The sequence below is a fragment of the Chiloscyllium plagiosum genome, chromosome 20, assembly GCF_004010195.1.
Source record: "Chiloscyllium plagiosum isolate BGI_BamShark_2017 chromosome 20, ASM401019v2, whole genome shotgun sequence".
Taxonomy (NCBI): Eukaryota; Metazoa; Chordata; class Chondrichthyes; order Orectolobiformes; family Hemiscylliidae; genus Chiloscyllium; species Chiloscyllium plagiosum.
Genome location: NC_057729.1, coordinates 60757482 through 60758585, shown reverse-complemented (window position 1 = coordinate 60758585; position 1104 = coordinate 60757482). Strand labels below are relative to the sequence as shown.

Here is a 1104-nt window from a genome sequence, read left to right as displayed (position 1 = left end):
CAGCATTCCCTATACCTACCAGGCTTCCCTTTCACCCTGACAGGTATATAATTTCTCTGGATTCTTGTTATCTCATTTCTGAAGGCTTCCCATTTTCCAGCCATCCCTTTACCTGCAATCATCTGCCTCCAATCAGCTTTCGAAAGTTCTTGCCCAATACCGTCAAAATTGGCCTTTCTCCAATTTAGAACTTCAACTTTTAGATCTGGTCTATCCTTTTCCATCACTATTTTAAAACGAATAGAATTATGGTCGCTGGCCCCAAAGTGCTCCCCCACTGAAACCTCAGTCACCTGCACTGCCTTATTTCCCCAAGAGTAGGTCGTTTTGCACCTTCTCTAGTAGGTACATCTGCATACTGAATCAGAAAATTGTTTTGTACACACTTAAGAAATTCCTCTCCATCTAAACCTTTAACACTATGGCAGTCCATGGAAAGCTAAAATCCCCTTCCATAACTACCCTATTATTCTTACAGATAGCTGAGATCTCCTTACAAGTTTGTTTCTCAATTTCCCTCTGACTATTGGGGGCTCTATAATACAATCCTAATAAGATTATCATCCTTTTCTTATTTCTCAGTTTCACCCAAATAACATCCCTGGATGTACTTCCTGGAATATATTCCCTTAGCACAGCTGTAATGCTATCCCTTATCAAAAATGCCACTCCGTCTCCTCTCTTGCCTCCCTTTCTATCCTTCCTGTAGCATTTGTATCCTGGAACATTAAGCTGCCAGTCCTGCCCATCCCTGAGCCATGTTTCTGTAATTGCTATAATATTCCAGTTCCATGTTCCTAACCATGCCATGAGTTAATCTGTCTTCTCTGTTAGGCCCCTTGCATTGAAATAAATGCAGTTTAATTTGTTAGTCCTACCTTGTCTCTGCCTGCCCTGAATGTTTGACTCACTTCTGTTCTCAGCTGTACCCGTCTCAGATTGATTTCTTTCCTCGCTATCTCCCTGGGTTCCCCCCCCCAAACCCACCTTGTTAGTTTAAATCCTCCCAAGCAGTTCTAGCAAATTTCCCTGCCAGTATATTAGTTCCCTTCCAATTTAGGTGCAATCCGTCCTTCTTGTACAGGTAACTTCTACCCCAAAAGA

At 42.2% G+C, this 1104-nt stretch overlaps 1 protein-coding gene across 1 annotated transcript in view; it reads left to right on the top strand.

Moving 5' to 3' along the window:
• eif6 (eukaryotic translation initiation factor 6) overlaps positions 1-1104 on the top strand; it is a 77277-nt gene that overhangs the window by 26771 nt on the left and 49402 nt on the right. The gene's annotated exons all lie outside the window — the stretch shown is intronic.